The sequence below is a fragment of the Aotus nancymaae genome, unplaced genomic scaffold (genome assembly GCF_030222135.1).
Source record: "Aotus nancymaae isolate 86718 unplaced genomic scaffold, 86718_ANA_hifiasm-v0.15.2.pri h1tg000021l, whole genome shotgun sequence".
Lineage (NCBI taxonomy): Eukaryota > Metazoa > Chordata > Mammalia > Primates > Aotidae > Aotus > Aotus nancymaae.
The window spans coordinates 19,741,462-19,754,146 of record NW_026988433.1 but is presented as its reverse complement, the minus strand read 5'-3'; the positions used below and the strand labels follow the sequence as shown (position 1 = coordinate 19,754,146).

General features: G+C 50.0%; 1 pseudogene; it reads right to left on the bottom strand.

The window, feature by feature from the left end:
* Window positions 1-9,110: 9,110 nt before the first annotated feature.
* On the bottom strand, window positions 9,111-10,125 carry LOC105728581 (actin, cytoplasmic 2-like; annotated as a pseudogene).
* Window positions 10,126-12,685: the final 2,560 nt, after the last annotated feature.

Below are 12,685 nucleotides of genomic sequence, written 5' to 3'. Positions count from 1 at the left end.
ATGGGCGAGTTTTGGGGATGAGAGGTGGCAAACCTAGGGAGAGGTGGGGTTGGTGAAGCTCACGTGGAGACAGAGCCGCCCTAGTGTGCATCTGAGTGTATACAGCTGGCACTCACTTTGCTGGAGCACCTTCTGGCCCCCGATCCTTTATGTTTCCCAGGTAGGGTCTCCCATAAGCCCCAGACAGCCAGGGGAATGGGTATTTTGAGTCCTATGGTACAGGTAGGAACAGGCTCAGAAGGTGGGTAAAAGTGTCCCTGGGAACACCAGGTGGCGAGTGGCAGTGCAGAAATGTCAGCTCAGGACTTCTGAGTCATTTGAGGACATGGCGCCAGTGGAGAGGGTTGAGTAGGAAGCAGGTGGGCGATCCTGCCCGCCTGGTCACATTCAGAGGCCATGATATCTCCACGCGAGGTTACCCATGAAGTCAGAGCGTTCAGACTGAAGAAAGACAGCGATTCACTATCTTACAACGCCAAATTAATTGGCACGCCAGTGTCATGATTGGCTATGGGGGAGGACATGGATTTGGAGTTGCAAGTGGTAGGGACAAGATGACAGACTCTCCAGACCTCTGTATATTGTTCCATTTGCTTCACCAAGAATGCATCCGGCTGGGCGTGGTGGCTCACACCTATAGTCTCAGCACTTTGGGAGGCCAAGGTGGGAGGAGTTGGTTTGGTTCTTATGTCATTGGTGGGTACACAGTAGATGTATACACTTATGGGGTATATTTTTCAGGAGGAGTTCAGTTGTGCCCAAGAGTTCGAGACCAGCCTGGGCAACATGTGAAACCCTGTCTCTACAAAAACTACAAAAATTAGCCGATGTGGTGCTGTGCACCTGTAGTCCCAGCTACTCGGGAAGCTGAGGTGGGAGGATCACTTGAGCCTGGGAAGTGAAGGCTGGAGTGAGCCAAGATTGCACCACTGTACTCCAGCCTGGGTGACAGAGCGAGACCCTGTCTCAATTAAAAAAAAAAATGTATCAAAGCTGAGTGGTGGTGTGCACTTGTCTACTCAGGAGGCTGAGGTGGGAGGCTCACTTGAGCTCAGGTGTTCAAAATCAACCTGGGCAACATAGCAAGAGTCTGTCTTTAAAAAAAAGAATGTATCTGTGTTGCGATCTGAAAAAATCAAATTAAGAAAACGGGTGATATAAGAACCAAAAAGGGGGAAAAGACAAAATATATATCCCTGTCTTTGATATCCTGTTTTGGATTATGCTTTTTAAAGTAACAACTTGATTGAGATATAATTCATGTACCAATACAATTCACCCATTCAGAGTATTAATTTCAGAACTTTTTCATCACTCCAAAAAGTCTTTCTGTATCCTTCCCTACCCACCCCAGAACCCTGGCAACCAGTCTGTATTCATTCTCTGTGGATCCGCTCTGTTCTTTTTTTTTGAAACCGAGTCTTGCTCTCTCGGTGTGATCTTGGCTCGCTTCAACCTCCATCTCCCGGGTTCAAGCGAGTCTCCTGCCTCAGCCTCCCAGATCGCTGGAATTACAGGTGTGTACCACTATGCCCCGGTAATTTTTGTATTTTTAGTAGAGATGGGGATTTGCCATGTTGGCCAGGCTGGTTTCGAACTCCTGACCTCCAGTGATTCACCCGCCTTGGCCTCCCAAGTGCTGGTATTACAGGTGTGAGCCACTGCACCCGGCTGCCCTGTTCTTTTGTCAGTTGGTATAAATGGAACCACACAGTGTGTGGTCTTTTGTGTCCAGCTGCTTTCACTGGTGTCATGTTCTCACGATTCATTCGTGTTGTGGCATGTACCAGGCCTCCATTTCTTCTTATGGGTAAATATTATTTCATCCTGTGGATAGACCACATTTTGATTATCTGTTCATCAATTCATGGACATTTGCTATCTGAGTACATCTTAATTTTTTCTTTTTGAGACAAGGTCACACTCCGTTGCCCAGGCTAGAGTACAGTGTCATGATCATGGCTCACCACAGCCTCAACCTCCTGGGCTCAAGAGATCCTCTTGCCTCAGCCTCTCAAGTGGCTGGGACTACAGGTGCATGCCACCCCAGGCTGGAGTGCAGTGGTAAAATCTTGGCTCACTGCAGCCTTGACCTCCTGGACTCAAGTGCTCCTCCCACCTCAGCCCCCCAAGTAGCGGGGCTACAGGCACTTGCCACCAAGCCCGGCTAATTTTTTTTGTAATTTTTTTGTAGAGACAGGGTTTCACCATGTTTCCCAGGCTGGTCTTGAATTCCTGGGCTCAACGAATCCGCCTGCCTTGGCCTCCCAAAGTGCTAGGATTACAGGCATGAGCCACTGAGCCTGGCAACATCTTAATTTTTAAATATACACACACAGAAAACCAACCCTACACATGCGGTACATGTGTGTTTCTTTGTCCCGTCATGTGGATGGGCTGACCAAGACCCTAAGAGGACTAGGGGCTTGCTCTAGGTCACGCTGGGGAGAAAGGGGACAGAACCAGGTAGAGTGGCCACGTGATGGGGGCATTCTGACCAGTCCATCAGCTGCTGAGGGGTCTCAAGGAAGGGCTTGAACCTCAGAGGGATTAGTTCATACCCGTGATTGTAGCATCCCAGGCTTGTTCATTTCCAGACAGCAAGCAAGAGGCTGTGTAACCTTGTGGCAGACCTCATAGGCTGTGCAGTCAGACAGGCCCAAGTTCAAATCCAACCGTTGCCATCAACTTGCTGTGTGACTTTCGACAAGTCACTTAACCTTTCTGTGCTTTGGTTTCTTCAACTAGAGGAGTATCCACCTCTTAGATTTGTAATGAGGCTTTAGTAGCTTCATTGAGGTAAAACTGTAAGGACAGTTTCCAGCACATAGTGAGCACTCAAGAGGTGATGGCCAGAGCAGGCGCAGTGGCTCATGCCTGTAATGCCAGCAGTTTGGGAGGTCGAGGTGGGTGGATCACTTGAGCCCAGGAGGTTGAGGCTGCAGTGAGCTAAGATTGTACCACTGCACTCCAGGCTGGGGAACAGAGTGACAGGCTCTGTCTCAAAAAAAGAGAGAGAGAGAGAGAGATGGATATTTTGACTTTTTGGTCTGAAGGCATTCATGTCTGTAGCTCTGGGTGCTGGAGCACAGGGGTGCTCTTCTCTCACCTAGCTTTCCTTTAAAAGGTCTTGAATGACTGGGTACCTGTAATCCCAGCACTTTGGGAGGTTGAGGCGGACGGATCACCTGAGGTTGGAAGTTCAAGACCAGCCTGGCCAACATGGTGAAACCCCCATCTCTACTAAAAATACAACAAAATTAACCAGGCATGGTGGCTCATGCCTGTAGTCCCAGCTACTCAGGAGGCTGAGGCAGGAGAATCACTTGAACCTGGGAGGTGGAGGTTGCGGTGAGCGGAGATCACGCACTGCACTCCAGCCTGGGTGACAGAGTAAGACTCTGTCTCAGAAAAAAAGAAAGAAAAGAAGTCTTAGGAAGCAGAGAGGAAAGTGCAAGTCACCTTCTTCCCATTTCATAGATGGACACACTGAGAACCAGCTCCATCTAAACAAGCCTGAAATCTCAGGAGGCGGATGGTGGCGTCCGGCCAGGGAGCTTTGTCAAGTGCCTCTGTCATCTCCATTTCCTGGTTCGGTTACATCACACCTTCTGGGGAAGTGTCCCGGGGGATTGCCAGATCAGCATGTCCTTGCTTGCAGGAGGTGGGTATTCTGACGGTTGTTTTCACAGCTGAGGAGGACAGGCAGCTCTCACCTCTGTTTGCCCTCCCTGGTCAGTGCAGCCAAGCCCTGAGTCTCATGATTAACTCGGTCTCAGACCTCAGGCTGAAACTGCTGCCCTGCTGTGTGACGTTGGGGTGGTGGTCACCTAACTTCCCTTAGCCTCAGTTTCCTGCCCCGAGAGATGGGAGCAATGATATCTACAGGGTATTGCGAGGCTTAGAGACAATGGCAGCCTAGGGCCAGGCGCCAAGTAAGGACTCAAAGAACAGCAGCTGCTATTTTTTATTTCATTTTATTTATTTATTTTTTTGAGATGGAGTCTCACTCTGTTGCCCAGGTTGGAGGGCAGTGGCGCGATCTTGGCTCACTGCAGCCTCTGCCTCCCAGGTTCAAGCGATTCTCCTGCCTCAGCCTTCCAAGCAGCTGGGATTACAGGTGCGCACCACCACGCCTGGCTAATTTTTGTATTTTAAGTAGAGATGGGGTTTTACCATATTGGCCAGGCAGGTGTGTGGTGGCTAACACCTGTAATCCTAGCACTTCGAGAGGTCAAGGTGAGTGGATCACCTGAGGTCAGGAGTTCAAGACCAGCCTGGCCAACATGGTGAAAACCCTTTTCTACTAAAAATACAAAAATTGCCTGGACGTGGTGGCACATGCCTGTAGTCCCAGCTACTCGGGGGGCTGAGGCAAGAGAATTGCTTGAACCCAGGAGGCGGAGGTTGCAGTGAACCGAGATCTCACCACTGCACTCCAGCCTGGGCAACAGATTGAGACTGCATCTCAAAAAAAAAAAAAAGAAAAGTGCATTCGGGCATATGACCCCTCTCTTCCAGAAGAAGGACCCCCGAGATCCCTCTGTTAGCCCGTCACGCCTGCTCTAAGCCAGTATCTGTTTCCACCGCCTGCCCAGCTTTCATACTACCCAGTTTTCACGCATTCATCCTTCTAAATGCAAAAGCACCCTAAATGTTCTTAAGACTCAGTGCTTGTTCAAGCCCCTGGGATGGCTTCTCCTTCCTGTCCTTCCTTTGTGGGACCTGTGCTTTCTGTGCAGCCTCCAGCCCCTGTGTGAGTCAGGCTCACCCCAAATCCCCTACTCAAGGACAGTGCTTCTCAAAGTGGAACAATTTTGCAACCCAGGGGTGGGCTGGGCAATGTCTGGAGACATTTTGGGGTGTCAAGCCTGGAATGGAGGGTGCTATTAGCATCTGGTGGGTGGAGGCCAGGGTTGCTGCTATGCACAGGACCAGAAGATGTACTGTGATCTCTGCAGTGACACGAATGCCCCTCACTCCCAAGAATGCTCTGGCTCCAAATGTCAGTAGTGCTGAGGTTGGGGAAAATGGGGTGAGTCCACCTCCAGGTGGGGCACTTGTCATCAAATACTGATTGAGTCATGGGTCTGCGGGGTCAGGGGGGTCAGTCAGTTACCAGAATGCGAAAGTCTAAAAAACATCTCAAAAGACCAATCTAAGGTTCTATAATAGTAATGTTTCTATAGAAGTAATTCGGGAAGTCACAAATCTTGTGATCTCTGGTCATATGATTCTCTCTCTGTCTTTTCTTGTTTTGAGACAGGGTCTTACTCTGTTGCCCAGGCTAGGGTGCAGTGGTGCGATCACAGATCACTGCAGCCTCAAACTCCTGAACCCAAGGGGTCCTCCTGCCTCAGCTTCCTGAGTATCTGGAGCTATAGCGGTGCCACCACACCCAGCTAATTTTTTTTGTTTGTAGAGATGGGGTCTCAGTATGGTGCCCAGGCCTCCTTGAACTCCTGGGCTCAAGCAATCCTCCCAACTCAGCCTCCCAAAGTGCTAAAATTATAGTTGTGAGCCACCATGCTCAGCCTTCACATGACTCTTAAACAGTAAGGGGTTACAGAAATTACATTTAGATTTTAGCAGAACTCAAGCCTCTTTCATAATCTTAATTTCATGATATTTTACTAGTTTTACAAAAGTGATTTCAGTCCCTGGGCAAGGAGGGGGTTAGGTTTTTGTTTTTTTTTTTGAGTCAGAGTCCCACTGCACTGGAGTGCAGTGGCGTGATCAGGGCTCACTCTAGCCTCCACCTTGTGGGCTCAAGCGAGCCTCCCACCTCAGCCTCCTTAGGAGTTGGGACTACAGGTGTGTACTATGCCTGGCTAATTTTTTTTTTTTTTTTTTTTTTTTAATAAAGAAAGGTCTCACTATGTTGCCCAGGCTGGTCTCAAACTCCTGGCCCAAGCTATCCTTCCATCTCAGCATCCCAAAGTGCTGGAATTACAGGTGTGAACCACTGCGACTGACCTTGCTTCAAAGTTAAACTATAAATTAAATTCCCATGGTGGGCTAGGCATGGTGGCTCATGCCTATAATCTCAGCATTTTGGGAAGCCAAGGAGAGAGGATTGCTTGAGGCCAGGAGTTTGAGACCAGCCTGGGTAACATAGGGAGACTCTGTCTCTAAAAAATAAAATCAGCTGAGTGTGGTGGCATGCACCTGTAGTCCCAGCTACTCTGGAGGCTGAGGTGGGAGGATTGCTTGAGCCCAGGAGATTGAGGCTGCAGTGATCCATCACTGTGCCTCTGCACTCCAGCCTGTCACAGAGTGAAACCCTGTCTCAAAGAAAAAAAACATCCTCCCATGGTTGGCTTGGCCTACACCTGGGAATGAGGATGGCCAGCCTGTGAGGCTGAAAACAAGCTGGAGTCCTCTAGGCCTGATTTCTCTCTGTCATAATCTTTGCAAAGGAAGTTTCAGCCTCCGTGAATTCTTTCAGCTCAGACACTGTGGCTATGAATTTCTGCCTCTTGGCACAAGAGCATCCAGGTTGGATGTGGGGTCCCTGGAAGATTGGTCCCATGGCCTATTTGCTGGGCGAGCTGGAGCAAGTTACTTAACCTTTCTGTGCCTCAGCTTCTCCCTTGATCACCGATTCCTTTCCTTTTCAAAGGCAAGAAGACAGAGGGAGAGTTCCTCTGTACAAATGTCTCAAATGTAAATACTTACGAGGGGCTAAGCAAAGTGCGGTTAGGCGTTGGGGCTGCAGTAGGGAGAGGGTAGGACAGTGAGACACGTAGAGCCATGTCTCTCTCCAGAGGACAGTGTGCCCCAGCTCCAGCCAGGGGGAATGTGACCTCCCAGTGTGAGACCCTCTCTGGTCTCTAGCGATGTGCCATCTTGGCCAGGGTTGATGAGTCTGAGAACTTAGCTAAGATGCCCTGTTGTATTGGGTGTTGGGAGACCTGCACCCAAATTCCAGCGCAGTTGCTACTCACTAGCTGGGCTGGCCCCCTGGCTGCCTGAGCCTCAGCTCTTTCGCAATTTAGTAGAACTAAGCCTTCGGGGCTTGGGAAGCAGATGACGCTGAGTCCAGTGTTAAACCTGCAAATTGGGAAGGGCTAATCTCAGGCGTCAGAGGCTTGTCCCTCTTCTCCATGCAATTCCCTTGTCCTGGGAACAGGAAGGGCAGCCAGGGGTGAGGATGGTGTAATGAAGCTTAATGAATAACCCAGGGGACTGGTCAGGGTGGGTGTTTGGCGGCTCGAGGTGTCAGGGACAGGGGCTGGCTGACGAACATGGCTGTGGTGGGGACGGGTCAGTGACCTGGCCCACCTCTCCAGCCTCATCTGCTCTCTGATGCACATAGCTTCCCCAGCCCATCCTCTTCCTCACCCAAGCCAGGAGCTCTGGAGCCGGGTCCCTCTGGGTCTGAGCCCTGGGCTCCGCCACTGCTATGTGACCTTGGAAAAGCGATTTGGCGTCTCTGGCCCTATTTCCACAATGTAGGGTTTATTGTCATACTTTCCAGGCAGTTGTTAGCATTTTGTGACATAATGACGCCATGGTACTTCAAACACTCACGTGCCATCTTTGCAACTTTTGACATATTGTCCCGTCACCTCTTTTATGAAAGTAATAAAAAGCAGTAGCAACCAGGCGCGGTGGCTCATGCCTGCAATCCTACCACACTGGGAGGCTGAGGCGGGCAGATCACTTGAGGTCAGGAGTTCGAGAGCAGCCTGGCCAACATGGTGAAACCCCATCTCTACTAAAAATACAAAAATTAGCCGGGCGTGGTGGTGAGCTCCTGTAATCCCAGCTACTCAGGAGGCTGAGGCAGGAGAATCACTTGAACCCATGAGGTGGAGGTTGCAGTGAGCCAAGATCACGCCGCTGCACTCCAGCCTGGGCGACAGAGTGAGTGAGACTCTGTCTCAAAAAAACAAAACAAAATAAAACAGAAGCAACAGCAGCAAACACAGAGCGCTAACTACCGTTCTCACATTTTACCTGCGTTAGCTCATTCGATCCTCACATCGACTGCTAGAGGAGCAGGATTTTATCCCCATCTGATATTTGAGGGAACAAGGCACAGAAGGGTTAAGTGACTTACTCAAGGTCACAGGGTCACACAGTCAGAAAGTGGCAGAGCAAGTATTTGTATCAGATCTATGCTGCAGGGTCTGTGTTTTAACTACTAGGCATGCTGCTTGTTCATGCCAGAAACTACCACTACTATTATTACTACTACTAAAAATATCTATCTATCTATCTATCTATCTATCTATATATATTTAAGACAGAGTTTTGCTCTTGTTACCCAGGCTGGAGTGCAATGGCATGACCTAGGTTCACTGCAAACTCTGCCTCCCCGGTTCAAGTGATTCTCCTGCCTCAGCCTCTTTAGTAGACGGTATTACAGGTGCTCACCATTATGCCCAGCTATTTTTTTTTTATGGCAGCACTTTTATTTTTCCTTACCCGATGATGTGTTGCTGGGACCTAATGTTCTCACATAACAGTAGAAAACCAAAATTTGTTGCCATCTCTTTAAAGAATCGAGAGTTGTGTACAAAAAAACCTTACGTAAATGAAAAGGATGAATACATTTACAGGTGTAAATGCAAACTGCTTCCAACTCAAGGCAAGTAACAGCCCACGGTGCTCTGGCAGGAAAACATCAGCTAAGAAAGGAAACCGGGTCCTATGGCTTGGACTTTCCAACCCTGACAGACTGGCAGCACTTGCCAGCCTCTAGAGCAATCCCAGAACACTCAGCCCTGACACATGAATACCCTGCACAGATAGGAGACTGCTGGCCACGCAGACTCACCAAGCCAGACTTGTCTGCCCACAAGCACGTTCTTACCTCAGCCACAAAGTGACCAAGCCACATGTACTAAGGGTTGAAATAAAAGACACGTACAGGGTATTAAACAAATACCAAGGGGAACAGTTAACTTGGATGCAAGGTCAAAATCAGCAACAAGTTCTGCAATCCAGTGCTGATATCAGATACAAGCTTCAAGGACAATTTCTTTTCTAAGGTTTATTCCAGTTTCATGAGGCTAGCAGGAGGTATATGCATTTGCCAGGGGCAAATTTGTACTTCTGAATTAACCCATGCAGCAAATGCTATGCATCTGCTCGCAGTCCATTTAGAAGCATTTGTGGTGGACGATGGAGGGGCCAGACTCGTTGTTCTCCTGCTTGCTAATCCACATCTGCTGGAAGGTGGACAGTGAGGCCAGGATGGAGCCACCGATCCACACAGAGTACTTAACACTCTGGGGGAACAATGACCTTGATCTTCATGGTGCTGGGTGCCAGGGTGGTGAACTCCTTCTGCATCCTGTCGGCCATGCCTGGGTACATGGTGGTGCTGCCGGACAGCACCATGTTCGTGTACCGGTCTTTGTGGATGTCCATGTCACACTTCATGATGGAGTTGAAGGTGGTCTCGTGGATGCCACGAGATTCCATGCTGAGGAAGGCAGGCTGGAACAGTACCTCCGGACACCGGAACCGCTCATTACCAATGGTGATGACCTGGCCATCAGGCAGCTCATAGCTCTTCTCCAGAGAGGAGGAGGATGCGGCTGTGGCCATCTCCTGCTCGAAGTCCAGGGTGACATAGCATAGCTTCTCCTTGATATCGCGCACGATCTCCCGCTCAGCCGTGGTGGTGAAGCTGTAGCCGCGCTCGGTGAGGATCTTCATGAGGTAGTTGGTCAGGTTCCGGCCAGCCAGGTCTAGACGCAGGATAGCGTGGGGAAGGGCATAGCCCTCGTAGATGGGCGCCGTGTGGGTGACCCCATCTCCAGAGTCCATGACAATGCCAGTGGTGCACCCAGAGGCGTGGAGGGACAGCACAGCCTGGATAGCCACGTACGTGGCCGGGGTGTTGAAGGTCTCAAACATGATCTGAGTCATGTTCTCTCTGTTGGCCTTGGGGTTCAGGGGAGCCTCGGTCAGCAGCACGGGGTGCTCCTCCGGTGCCACACACAGCTCGTTGTAGAAGGTGTGGTGCCAGATTTTCTCCATGTCATCCCAGTTGGTGACAATGCCGTGCTCGATGGGGTACTTCAGGGTCAGGATGCTGTGCTTGCTCTGGGCCTCGTCGCCCACGTAGGAGTCCTTCTGACCCACGCCGACCATCACGCCCTGTGCCGAGGGCGCCCAACAATGGAGGGAAACACGGCTCAGGGGGCGTCGTCCCCAGCAAAGCCAGCTTTGCACATGCCGGAACCATTGTTGATGATGAGCGCAGCAATTTCTTCTTCCACTGCGACCAGCGGAGGAGTGGGGCAGCGGAGCGGCAGGAGAACGTGGTATGAGAGCTGGCAGCAGCGACTGAACGCCCAGCTAATTTTTTGTATTTTTAGTAGAGATGGGGTTTCACCACATTGGCCATGCTGGTCTCGAACTCCTGACCTCAGGTGATCCACCCTCCTTGGCGTCCCAAAGTGCTGGGATTACAGGCTTGAGCCACTGCGCCTAGCCAATTTTTATATATATATATATATATATTCCTTTTCAAATATATATTTAATCTCTCTCTGTCTCTGTGTGTGTGTGTGTGTGTGTGTGTGTGTGTGTATTTAGATGGAATCTTGCCCTGTCACCCAGGCTGGAGTGCAATGGTGTGATCTCAGCTCACTGCAACCTCCGCCTCCTGGGTTCAAGCAGTTCTCTTGCCTCAGCCTCCTGAGTAGCTGAAATTACAGGCCTGCGCCTCCATGCCCGGCAAAATTTTTGTCTCTTTAGTAGAGACAGGGTTTCACCATGTTGGCCAGGCTGGTCTCGAACTCCTGACCTCGTGATCCACCTGCCTTGGTCTCCCAAAGAGCTGGGATGACAGATATGAGCCTGGCCAATTAATGTATCTTTTTAAAGAGGCTCCATTTTTAAACTTTAATACCAACCTTAGCTTCTTCCTAAGCCATCATATCCATGAAACAATGGATCTGATATTTTACATATACATACACATACATATGTGTACACACACACCGCATATATATCTACATACATATACATATCTTTCCTAGTGCACACAGAAATAAATCACCAACTATTAAAAAACCTTTGGGGGCTGGGCACAGTGGCTCTTGCCTATAGTCCCAACACTTTGGGAGGCCAAGGTAGGAGGATTGCTTGAGGCCGGGAGTTCAAGATCAGCTTGGGCAGCACAGTGAGACCTTGTTTCTTTTGTTTTTGATTTTGTTTTTTTTTTTTGAGACGGAGTTTCGCTCTCGTTACCCAGGCTGGAGTGCAATGGCGCGATCTCGGCTCACTGCAACCTCCGCCTCCTGGGTTCAGGCAATTCTCCTGCCTCAGCCTCCTGAGTAGCTGGGATTACAGGCACGCGCCACCATGCCCAGCTAATTTTTTGTATTTTTAGTAGAGATGGGGTTTCACCATGTTGACCAGGATGGTCTCGATCTCTTGACCTCGTGATCCACCCGCCTCGGCCTCCCAAAGTGCTGGGATTACAGGCGTGAGCCACTGCGCCCTGTGAGACCTCGTTTCTAAAACAAACCACAAACAGTGTGGGATATGCTGGACAGCACCATGCGCTGGTATATGGTAGATACACACTAAACGCAGCTAGTCTGCTTCTTGTCAAAGCCTGAGCTTCTACTGAGTACTGAGTACTACTGTACTGAGTACTACTCAGTAGTACTGAGTTTCTACTACTTCAAGAAGCCCTCCCTGGTCTTGCCCCACCCCCAGCTACCCTGTGGGGACACCCTCTGTCATCTTAGGAGGTGTTAGAGTTGCCACCGAACTGGGTGTCTTCCTCTCCGCTCCATGCTGGAGGCCACCTCAAGGCACAAACAGGATTTTACCACCTCTGTGTCCCAGTGCCCAGTCCAGGACAAGGCATCCGACCAGGAGGGGTGTGTGTCTGAGGATGGGTATAAACTTGCCAGAGTCCACATTAAGGATCACAGCCAAGCAGCTCTATCTAACCCCAAGTGGCTGGAAGTTAATCATCAAACCTGGGGAGATCACAAACAGCCCGAGAAGGATGTACATCTGTGCTGCCTGGTCTTCCTGCACCCACTTTCCACATAGGGAAACTGAGGCCCAGAGATGGGCATGATCTGCTTCGGTTCACACGGTGAGATGGTGCAGACACAAGACATGAATTTGACCATGTTATCCCCCCACCTAAAGCCTTCTGTGGCTCCCTAGTGCCCCTGGGTAAGGTCCAAACTCTGGATTGGTACAAGCATCCCTGTAGACTCTGATCTCTGCTGGTGTCTCCAGCCCCAACCCTATTTCCTTTCTCACCCTTGCCTTCTCCCTCCCAGCCCTGATGGATACTTCCCTGACCCTGGAACACACCATGTTTTTCATGTCCAGACCTTTGCCCTCCCTGTGCCTGACTCCTGGCTTCATTCAGACTTCTCCTCCTCCAGGAAGCCTTCCCAGCCCCCTAGGGCCAGGTGGGGTGCCTGCTCAGGTTTACAAAGCCCTGCCCACTCCTCAGCTGCCAACATCTGATAGCACTGATAATAATTGCTCTCTAATGGCCCCTGAGGGCTTTGAGAAGGCAGGGGACATGCTATCTTGTTTGAGGCCAAAAGTCCAGGGATTGGCACATAGTAGGTGTCCAATATTTATTGAATGAATGGTCATTCATTTGAGTAGTAAATAATTGCGTGGGTTCTCATGTTGGGTGTAAAATATCAGAGACGCAGAGGTGCTTCAGACAAAAATATAC